Here is an 11,934-nt window from a genome sequence, read left to right as displayed (position 1 = left end):
AGGGGAAACAATGACGAAGGACTTACCTTACCTTTGTTAAAGCCACCCACTTGTGGTATTTCTGTTACAGTAGCGCTAAGAAACTAAGACAGACTTAACAGACATTTCTCATAAAAAGATATACAAAGGGCCAATAAGCACATAAAAATATGCACGATGTCATTAATCTTTAGGGAAATGCAAATCAAAACCACAACGAGATACCACTTCACCTCTACTCCTAGGGCTATTATCAGAAAAATGAAAAGTATCAAGCGTTGGTGAGGATGTGGAGAAATTAAAACCCTCATCTATTGCTTGTGGGATTGTACAATGATGCAGCTGCTATGGAAAACAGTTTGGTGGGTCCTCAAAAAGTTAAACATAAAATTACCGTATTACCCAGTGATTCCAATCCTACCTGTACTATACCCAAAATAATTGAAAGCAGGAACACAAATAGAAACTGTCCACTAATGATCGTTGCAGTACTGTTATTCACAAGAGCCAAAAGGTAGAAACGACCTAAATGTCTATCAACAGATGAATGGATAAACAAAATGTGGTACATACATTCAATGGAATTTTACTCAGCTATAAAAGGAAGTTTTGAAACATGCTACAACATGGATGAATCTTGAAAACATTATGCTGAGTGAAATAAGTTAGATACAAAAAGACAAATATTGTTATGATCCCACTTATATGAGCTATCTAGTATAGGCCAGTGATTAGAGACCAAAGTTTATTAGTGGTTACCAGGGGTGGGTGGGACAGGGAGATGGGAGGTTATAGCTTAAGGGGTACTGAATTTCTTTTAAGGGTGATGAAAAAATCAGAAACGGACAGTGGTTGCATAATGTGGTGAAAGTAATTAATGCCACTGAATTGTGCACATAAAAATGGTTGAAATGGCAAATAATTTTTTATATATATTTTACCACAATAAAAAAAAAGAAAGGAGAATAAAAAAGGGAAAAAATGTAGCAAAAGGTTTATGTCAGAGTAGGAAATCATGGAAATTAAAAAAATGTAAATGTAAAAAAAAGAGTTGAAGACAGCTTAATTGGGGAAAATGTTTATAACTCAGTTACCTCACCCATCAAATAAATTATTTCTATTAGTAAATATCTGTAAAACAAGTTCTATATAAATGCCCAATTTTAATAGCCTTTACAACTAGAAAATGACTCTTGTTATGTTTTTTAATAGAATCTAAATTTTATAGTGTTAGTGAAGAAAAACATGGAGTTCAATTTTTATAACTATTTTCTAAGTGTTCATTTAAATGTACTCTAAGAAATAAAACTACTCCCATTTATAAAAAGCATTTAATTCAAATTATGAAGAGAACAATAATCATGATCTCTAATAACCAAGCGTTTCCATTTATTGAGCTCTTAAAAAGTTTCAAGTTAAGTAATTTCCATGCACTTACCATAAAATACAAGGAGTCTGGTGGCACAAACAGTTAAGTGCTTGACTGAGAACAAAAAGGTTGGTGATTCAAACCAAACCCACCCAGCCATTCCGCAGGAGAAAGACCTGGCAATCTGCGTCCATAAAGATTACAGCCAATAAAACCCTATGGGGCAGTTCTACTTTATGTGGTCACTATGAGCCGGAATCCTCCCTATGGCACCTATCAACAGCCATAAAATGCAAACTCCTTACCACGGTCCTACTTGATCTGGCCTTTTTTTTTTTTTAAAATCTCTCTTGACTTCATCTTGAACCATTGTGCCTAGTTTATTTCACTCCAGACAGTCTGGCCTTTCTGTTCCTTCATTCACTAAGCTTGTTCTGACCTGAGAGACCTTACCTACTGAGCTTTCTGCTCAGAACGCTCTTTTCATAGGTCTTCAAAAGGCTGGCTCCTTCTCATTATTCAGGCTTTAACTCAAATATCATGTCTTCAGAGAGGTTTTCCCTGACCACCTGGTCTAATGTAGCACCTTCTGCTGACCCCCACCCCCAGCGATTACAGAATCCATTGAGACAGCTGATCTGTTTAGCTTGCTGAGCGGCACTCTCCAATATGTATCTTTCTGAAAGCTTTGCCTTGAGTTAAATGGGACAATTTTCCCAGGTAGAATAGGAAATTTCTTTTGCCAAATGTACATGAGTTTGAATCTCTCCTGTTCAAGAAAAACCCATCATTAATTATTTTGGAACCCTTCTGTAATTAAATTTATGTAGTCCTCCTATTTACCAAGCATTCAGGAATCTCCATACTTCAGGTTTTCCTGAAATAGAATATACCTGCACACTTGTACCTTGAAAATGTGTTATTTGTTATTATACTTCATAATAAAATTGATCTGGAAAAGTGTGATGTGATCAACCCTAAATTAGATAATGACTAATGTTACTTTGAAATGATGATTTAGAAATGTAGAAAGACTATATCACTAAATATCACAAAGGAAATATTTAAGGCCATTTATAATTTTCTTATTTTGTTTAAGAATTTTAGATGGCCTTACTCTCAAAGGCAAAGGCTTAAATTATACAAAATGATCTTGTTATACTTTTCCTTATATGCCTAATACACTGAATATTTTTATTCAGTGCTAGCTGTGAGAAGAAATTTAAATAGCTAAGAGATGTGCTTAGCAAAGTGAAGTACTACTGAAGTACCGGTCTACTAGAAACCTCTTCCTTTACTTCTCCTGTCCAAGGCTCACTTACGAAGTTAGTCAGTACAGCCTCCTTTCTGCTTCACTTCTGTGGCAGGAAGAACAATTAGACAGACCCAAGCTTGAACCTTGACTCTATTACTAGCTAGATGTATGAGAGCAGGCAAGTACTTAATCTTTCCGAGACTTAGAGAGTCTAAAAATTGTTAGTTCTCATCCTTATTTAAAAACAAAACTCTTAAAAAAAAAAAGAAAAGAAAAGAGAGTAACACACAGAATGTAGCTCCAGGTAAAAATAAACTTCCCACTTCTATGTTAACAAAATACTTGCCCCCAAATGTTGAAATTATAGGATTGGTCCTATTAGATATCTCCTGAAACTACTCTAAATGTAAAGTTCTAAAATAATGTTTACGTGCAGAGAGGAACCTGAATGTTTATTAATTCAGTTAACAAATACATGTGGTATTTGTATTATACACGACACACGCTGGAGACCATGTAGGGTACAAAATTGAAGAAACCAGGCCTTGTCTTCAAAGAGATTGTAATAATAGAGGATTACAATAGAGATAGCCCTGTACATGAATAAGTACAATACTACAAAACAAAGCAGTAATGTTGAAAATATTTAATGGCAAATACAAAAAGTTTTAGTTTTTCATGAATTACATGATTCAAAAATCATTCAATCACATTGTTAGTTTGGTTATTTTACTGTGCGTCAGGGACTCCTGTAAGTGTTTTGCATGTGTTGATACATTTGATCCTCATAACAATCTTATGACATAGTTACCACTAACGCCCTCATTTCACAGGTGAAAAAAAATAAGGAACTGAGCTTGAGTAACTTGGCCAAGCTAGCAAATAGTAGAGCCAACCTTTGAGCCTGGGGAGTCAGGCTCCAGTCTTCACATTTTTAAATACTTTGCTATACTGTCTCTCGGGAGCCCTGGTGGTGCAGTGGTTAAGTGCTACAGCTACTAATCAAAAGATCAGCAGTTTGAATTCACCAGGTGCTCCTTGGAAACCCTATGGGGCAGTTCTGCTCTGCCCTATAGGGCCACCATGGGTCGGAATCGACTTGATGGCAACAGGTATACTGCTTCTTGAGATACCTCATAATGTATCTTGGAAATTGTACCGTATCAATATATAAAAAATGTATTTGTTCTTTTTTTTATAGCTGTATAGTATTTCATTTTATGGCTGTATCATAACTATGTTTCCATAAATAACTTGTTGTGTTGTTGTTAGTTGCCGTTGAGTTGGTTCTGACTCATAGTGACGCTATGTAGAACAGAAGGAAACACTGCCGAGTCCTGCGCCAGCCTCACAATCATTGCTATGTTTGAGCCCATTGTTGCAGCCACTATCAATCTATCTCCTTGTAGGTCTTCCTATTTTCGTGACCCTCTACTTTACCAAGCATGGTGTCCTTCTCCAGAGACTGGTCCCTCCTGACAACATGTCCAAAGTACATGAGATGAAGTCTTGCTATCCTCTCTTCTAAGGAGCATTCTGGTTGTACTTCTTCCAGGATAGATTTGTTTGTTCTTCTGGCAGTCCATGGTATATTCAATATTCTTCACTAACACCGTAGTTTAAAGGCATGAATTCTTCTTTGGTGTTCCTTATTCATTGCCCAGCTTTTGCATGCATATCAGACGATAAATAACTTAATGGCAATATATTATGCGGTATATTGCTACCGACAAATATCTGAAACACAACAAGTCCATGACTATTCCAAAACCAAACCCACTGCTGCTGAGTCAATTTTGACTCATAGCGACCCTATAGGACAGAGTAGAACTGCCCATTAGGGTTTCCAAGGCTGTAATCTTTATGGAGGCAGGCTGCCACATCTTTCTTCCGCAGAGCAGCTGATGGGTTCTAACCACTGACTTTCGGTTACCAGCTGAGTGCTTAACAACCGTGCCACCAGGACCCTAAAGTGGCGCTACCTCATTATTGCATCACCTGTCATAGATAAGAGGTACATTTTCTAAGTGTACCAAAAGAGGTAAAAACAAACTGTGAACAAAGTGATAAAAGAAATCACACAGAAGGCATTAACATTTGCGCTAGGCCTTAAAATATGAAGACATTCATTTATGCAGGTAAACAGGCACATATAGTCTTCATAGTAATGAAACAACCAGAGGTATTTTTCCATGTTGTTGTTGTTAGGTGCTGTCAAGTAGGTTCCGACTCATAGCAACCCTATATACAACAGAACGAAACACTGCCTGAGTCCTGCGCCATCCTCACAATCATTTTTATGCTTAAGCCCGTTGTTGCAGCCACTGTGTCAATCCATCTCATTGAGGATCTTCCTCTTCTTCACTGACCCTCTACTTTACCAAGCATGATGTTTTTCTCCAGGGACTGATCCCCCCTGATAACATGTCCAAAGTATGTATGACAAAGTCTCACCATCCTTGCTTCTAAGGAGCATTCTGGCAGTATTTCTTCCCAGACTGATTTGTTCACTCTTTTGACAGTCCTTGGTATATTCACTATTCTTGGCCAACACCGTAATTCAAAGGCATCAATTCTTCTTTGGTCTTCCTTATTCATTGTCCAGGTTTTGTATGCATATGAGGTGACTGAAAACACCAAGGCTTGGGTCAGGCACATCTTAGTCTTTAAAATGACATTTTTGCTTTTTAACATTTTAAAGAGTTCTTTTGCAGCAGATTTGCCCAGTGCAATGCATCGCTTGATTTCTTGACTGCTGCTTCCATGGGTGTTGATTGTGGATCCAAGTAAAATGAAATCCTTGACAGCTTCAATCTTTTCTTTATCATGATGTTGCTTATTGGTCCAGTTGTGAGGACTTTTTTTTTTTTATTGGTGTAATTAAATGAAGTTTACATTTCAAGTTAGTCTCCCATACAAATTTTTTTTTTTACACACTTTGTTATGAGACCCCACCGCTCACCACATTCTGCAACAGCACACTCCTCCCCTCCGCCCCTGATTCCCCATGAACATTCAACCAGCTCCTAACTCTCTCTGCCTTCCCATCTCACCTCTGGACAGAAGCTGCCCCTTTAGTCTCTTGTGTCTGCTTGACTAAGAGGCACATTCTTCACGAGTATCACTTTATGTCCCACAGTCCAGTCCAATCCCTATCTGAAGAGTTGGCCTCAGAAATTGTTTTAGTTCTGAGGTGATAGAGAGTCCAGGGGTCATGCTTTCTTAGGCGCCTCCAGTCTCAGTCAGACCATTAAGTCTGGTCTTCTTACTAGAGTTTGAGTTCTGCATCCCATCGTTCTACTGCTCCATCAGGGACCCTCTGTTGCGGTCCCTGTCAGGATGTTCATTGGTGGTAGCCGGGCACCATCTAGTTCTTCTGGTCTCAGGCTGATGAAGTCTCTGGTTTATGTGGCCCATTCTGTCTCTTGGGCTAATACTTTCCTTGTGTCTTTGGTGTTCTTCATCCTCCTTTACTCCAAGTGGTTGGGACCAGTTGATGCATCTTAGTTGGCCGCTTGTAAGCTTTTAAGACCCCAGACACCACTCACTGAAGTAGGATGCAGAACATTTTCTTAATAAGATTTGTTATACCAATTGACCTAGATGTCCCCTGAAAGCATGGTCCCCAGATCCCTACCCTTACTATTCTGTCTCTCAAAGTATTTGATTGTATTGAGGAAACTTCTTAGCTTTGGTTTAGTCCAGTTGTGCTGGCTTCCCCTGTAGTGTGTGCTGTTCTTCCTTTCACCTAAGATGATTCTTATCTACTATCTAGTTAGTGAATAACACTCACCCTCCCTCCCTACCCTTGTAACCATCAAAGAATGTTTTCTTCTGTGTTTAAACCTTTCTTTGAGTTCTTATAATAGTGGTCTTATACAGTATTTGTCCTTCTGTGACTGACTAAATTCACTCAGCATAAAAAGTTCCAGTTTCTACCATGTTACACGATGTTCACAGCTTCATCATTGTTCTTTATCATTGCATAATATTCCATTGTGTGGATATACCATAGTTTGTTTATCCATTCGTCCGTTGATGGGCACCTAGGTTGCTTCCATGTTTTTGTTATTGTGAACAGTGCTGCGATGAACATGGGTGTGCATATATCTATTCGTGTGATGGCTCTTATTTCCCTAGGATATAGTCCAAGGAGTGGGATAGCTGGATTCTATGGTACTTCTATTTCTAGCTTTTTAAGGAAGCGCCAAATCAATTTCCAAAGTGGTTGTACCATTTTACATTCCCACCAACAGTGTATAAGTGTTCCAGTCCAGTTGTGAGGATTTTTGTTTTCTTTTTGTTGTGGTGTAATCCATACTGTAGGCTGTAGTCTTTGATCTTTATCAGTAAGTGTTTCAAGTCCTCTTCACTTTCATCAAGGAAGATTGTGTCATCTGCATACCGCAGGTTGTTAATGAGTCTTCTTCCAACAATCATGCCCTGTTCTTCTTCATATAGTCCAGCTTCTCGGATTATTTGCTCAGCATACAGATTGAATAGATTGAAAGGATACAGCCCTGAAGCACACCTTTCCTGACTTTTTCCCTAGACATTTGGAAAATAGAATAATCCTGTACTTGAAGTGAATGCACAAGTCTGAAGACTTAAAATTTAACAATACTGTTTTTAAAGTTAGTAGTTAAAAGAAATCATAAAGCTTGTCCTACAAGAGCCAGAAATAAATCTTCATGGTACCATAAAAAATTTCGTAAACCACTGAGGTAGCACGCTAATGTATTCAAATGTGCCCATGCAGCTGGAGCAGACACTGCCACAACAGTTGATATAATCACAGATGGAATGATTGTAATGGAAGTATAAAAGCAAAAGGGGATAAAGCAAAATGGAATGCCTTTAAATTAAGTGGTAAATCATTTGATTTTAAATCTTATAGTTCAGAATTCAAACCAAGGGCCCATGTTTGAGGAAACTTATGGAAATTTTACTATAAGTCATTCAAAAGGAACTGAAAAAGAACAAATCACCTTAAAGTTCAATGTTAGCAGAACAGTTAAAATCATGGCACCACAACTTGAGGAAGTACAAGCCATTAAATATTATAAACATGAATACATATTAAGCAAGATTCTTTTTGTTGCAAGTGAAAGAATCTTAGTCAAACCAACTTCGCAAAAAATTAAGGAAAAAAGAGCGTGGGAGCAGTGATCTATTGACATTCATAACTGTAAGAGACAAGGGTGGTAGTGCCCTCAGAGATGAATCAATCTAGGGACTCAAATGAAACCATCAAGGTTTTCTCTTCATCTCTCTGTTCTGTTTTCTATCTGTGTTGGCTTCATTCTCTTGAACTACAGACAAACTGAGGCTATAGCTGCAGAGAGCTTCAGCCTTACAACATCACAGTTCAGTAAACCAGATGAAGTAGACCCTTTTTTCTATCAAATTCCCAGGAAAGGGCTCTAGTTGGCCCAACTCGGGTCATGTGCCTACCACTTAGGCTAGTAATTGTGGCTGTGGAGAGGAATTATTATGACTGGTCAGGCCTGGGTCACTTGTCCTCACCTTTAATAGAGTGGGGACCCTAAAAGGAAATAACTGAAGTAAGGGAGGCACAGTTCCACAATGACAGAGCGGTGTTGTTACTGGAAGGGGCAGCAGAGATGGTAGGTAGACAAAAACAACAGATGTCTATGTCACGTAAACCAGTAAACCAGCTGCCATTGGGTCCATAATCCCATATGTGTCAGAGTAGAACTGTGAGCCATAGGGTTTACAATGTTTGAGATTTTGGAAGTAGATCACTAGGCCCTTCTTCCAAGGTGCATTTGGGTGAACTTGAACCTCCAAACTTTCAACTGGACTCCTCATGTCATATAGCAGCAGTGAAAATACTTATTACAAAATGTTAAGTAAAAATAGTAGAATAAAAATTGCATCTATGCTTTGATTACAACAACAACAACAAAAAAACCCCCACTGCTGATGAGTTGATTTCAACTCACAGAGACCCTATAGGACAGAGTACAACCGCCCCATAGGGTTTCCAAGGCTGTAATCTTTACCGAAGCAGACTGCCACATCTTTCTCCCAAAGAGCAGATAAGGGATTCAAACCACCAACATTTGGTCAGCGCCGAGTGCTTTAGTCACTGTGCCACCAGGGCTCCCATGCTTTGATTACAACTACATAACATTTTGAACCCATATTTACCTAGAGTGAAAGAAAAATCTAATAAATAAAATAAGAATGAGTAATATATTGGCAGTGGTTCTCAATTAGGGGTGATTTTGCCCTCCCCCCCCCCCAGACATTTTACAGTGTCTAGAGACGATTCTGCTTGTCATAACTGGAAGAGTGCTACTGGCATCTAACGGGTAGAAACGAACGATGCTGCTAAACATCCTACAATGCACAGCAAAGAATTTTCTAGCCTAAAATATCAATAGTGCTGCTGTTGAGAAACTCTGGCAAAAGGTTAACAGGAGTGATTTGTTATCCTTTAAAAAAAGTCCGTTGTTGCTTGCTCAACAGAAGGGAAAGAAAGGAAGAAATGTAAAAGAAAGGAAAGAAAAGTGATGGAAGGTAATGAGAGAGAAGACAAGAGAATCAGAGACACAGGATATTGAGTTCAAGACACCTTATTTCTAGTCCCAATGCTGCAATTAACTGACAGTGAGACCTTGGCAAAGCACAGACTCAGTTTCCTCACTGATAATGTAAGGAATTGAGCTAGTTAAACTGTCTCTGAAGTTCTTCCAGCTTGAAAATGCTATGATGTTACCTTGGATAGTCAGGCAGACTCAGCTGAAAGGTAGTCAAGTTTTCTTGATCTGTGTGTTCATGGCTAGTTTTAAATCCTGGACACTTTTGAGAATTTCTTCTTTTTATCAACATTTTTGGTAGAAAATGAATCATGGTGCCAGTTTAAAAATCTTAGGCCCAATATTAGACTTTTTCTCAGGTCTTGGCATCAGGAAAATCACCCGGTCCATTTATCAGTGGTATTTAGGCAAAATCTTAATTTTTTCATTAAAAAAAAAAACAGACACGGGCATGGACTCTTGAAAAAATTCTATGTTATGGGGACAAAAGGGAAGAGTAAAAGAGACTAAAGGGACATAAAAAGTAATATGTGAACCTTGAATTGAACCCTGAATTTTATAAAAACTATAAAAGATATCTTTGAGATATTAGGGAAATGTGAATATGGGCTATATAGTCAATGATATTATTGAATTACTGTTACTTTTTTAGGTATCATAATCGTATTGTGGCTAGATAGGAGAAAGTCCTTGTTTTTAGGAGATGTGAGCTGAAACGTTTAGGGGTAAAGTGTCATATCTGCAACTTACTTTTGAGTGGTTCTGAGAAAAAAAAAGTCTCCTTAAAGCATATATATGTGTATTGGGAGAGAAGAAAAAAATTGTGACACTGTGACAAAATGTTAATAATGGGTGAATCTAGGTGAAGAGTACACATGTACTCATTGTTTTCTTTTTTCAACTTTTCTGTAGATTTGAACTTTATTTTCAAAACAAACAGAACAAAGAGACAGGGCACTTACATCTAGAATCTCAAGGTTATAAAGGCTTTTAAAGTTCTAACCACTTCCTCAATGCACTTCACTGAGACTAGATGGCAGTGTGAATGTAGAAAGCTTCAAATAACCTGCTTCACCCCCATAAATTACTAATCCGTATGACCACACTAATGTTTTGTAAAAGCCATGCAACAATATCACTGAAAAAGGAAACAGATTATTAATTCTCAATTAAATGTGATTATAAATAAATTTATAATAAATTTAATAAGCCTGCTTACGAAGCACATGAAACAAACCAGAAAGATACATGTAGAGCTTACTTCCTGGAAATGCTCTTGCCCTATTATCGCCATTACTTATTTCCCTATCCCCAATTTGGAAGAGGGAGGTGGAATCTGTCCCTTAACCTCTCTCAAATTCAGTCACTGAAAATCAATGTAAAGCATGTTATGATATTAACTGCTTTCTTTATACTAACATTGCATACTGTATTAGAAAACTTGACTTTTTTTTTTTTACTTGTTGTCTACATTAGATGAAATCTGGAAATGGAAAATAAGTTTTTATATGTAAAACTGATTTAGAAATTCATTCACAGGTGGGGCCAAGATGGTGGAGTAGTCAGACACTTCCAGTGGACCCTCTTACAGCAAAGAACTGAAAAAACAAGTGATCTGATTATACATGGCAAACTGCGAGCCCTGAACATCAAAGGCAGAGTTGAGGAACCGGACTGAGTGGCGGGGGAGGGAGAGACGGTTCAAAAGCAGTGAGGAGTTGCCAGACCTGACTCGGCGACAGCCTGAGCCCTTCAGGCCTGATCAGCTCGTGGGTGAGTGGTGAGGTAGGCAAACAGCGGTGCTCAGGAGGTATGTTTTCTGCACCGGGAGAGACCCGGTGCCACAGAGTCTACATGGCCACCCAGAACCAGTGTAAAGCAGCCCTCATCGGTGAAAGGTAAGTACTTGCGTACGGCTTACTGCACGGATCAAAAACACTCCCCTTAGGGAAAAACCTCTCTCCCATTTACCTCCCTGCTCCCTGCTCTGCACTGGGTCCCAGACTGGCCTCAGCAACTGCCAAGTCCCCTGGGCTGGAAGTAGGATCTGTCACAAGCCCAGAGCCATTCTCCCTGCCTTGGAGAGTAAACAAATTAACAAAGAGGGGAAAAAATAAACTGCCAGCTCCCCTAAGCCAGGAACCCAGGGTAGGCACAGCTCCTTTGCCTAGGAACAGGCATACGGGATCCATGGACTTTGAGTGCCTTTCCCCCTGCATAGACTTGTGTTGCCCATTTCAACAGCATAGGCCCTCATTACCACAGTACGGCACGGTATATACTGGAAATCTAACTTCAACTATTTCAGCTGTGAAGTGGCAGGTTCTTGACAATTGACACTGTTCTGCCCATTAAGCAGGGTCTTCACCTACCCACATCAGGGGCCTGAGGACTGGTGGCTCCACCCATGCCACCTAGCCACCTGTGATAGGGACCCATGAATAAGAGATACTGCCCAGTCCTTACAGCCAACAGCATTAGGTGTTCATAGTCCAGCTGCAAAATCCACCCACCTATGCACTCTAGGGAACAGGGACACAAACTCCTCTTTGACACTCAGGGGTGGCCATCAGCCCCCACCTTGCTCAGGGTGTGTCCCCCTGCTGCAGCCAGATGCCTGTGCTTACACCAATCACCCATGCCTGTTTAGGACCATAAGTGAGAACCTACACTACACACTTGGTGGCTATCTACCTGGACACCTGAGCTGAATCCATACAGGAGGAGTGGGCAGACTCCTGAGCTCACTTACCTAGTAACATATC

Source organism: Trichechus manatus, unplaced genomic scaffold (genome assembly GCF_000243295.1).
Source record: "Trichechus manatus latirostris isolate Lorelei unplaced genomic scaffold, TriManLat1.0 scaffold00029, whole genome shotgun sequence".
Lineage (NCBI taxonomy): Eukaryota > Metazoa > Chordata > Mammalia > Sirenia > Trichechidae > Trichechus > Trichechus manatus.
This window is presented reverse-complemented; position numbering follows the sequence as displayed.